This window comes from Cariama cristata, unplaced genomic scaffold (assembly GCF_000690535.1).
Source record: "Cariama cristata isolate BGI_N322 unplaced genomic scaffold, ASM69053v1 scaffold32115, whole genome shotgun sequence".
Classification (NCBI taxonomy): domain Eukaryota; kingdom Metazoa; phylum Chordata; class Aves; order Cariamiformes; family Cariamidae; genus Cariama; species Cariama cristata.
This window is the reverse complement of record NW_009618640.1, coordinates 1-200: the sequence shown is the minus strand read 5'-3', so window position 1 is coordinate 200 and position 200 is coordinate 1.

Below are 200 nucleotides of genomic sequence, written 5' to 3'. Positions count from 1 at the left end.
GTTCCGCCTGCACCTGCCTCTCTGGCCAGCGCCTCGTCAGACGGCGCAGCCTGCCCTCAGCACTAACACTAAAAGTGACCATTTTAGGTCATATCCTGCGTTTCAACCGTGCTGGAAGCAAAAGCAGCAGCGCCGGCCGCGCTCCGGCCCTCCCTGCCCCGGGCCCCGCGATCCTGGCACCGAACGCCTGCAACGCGAGC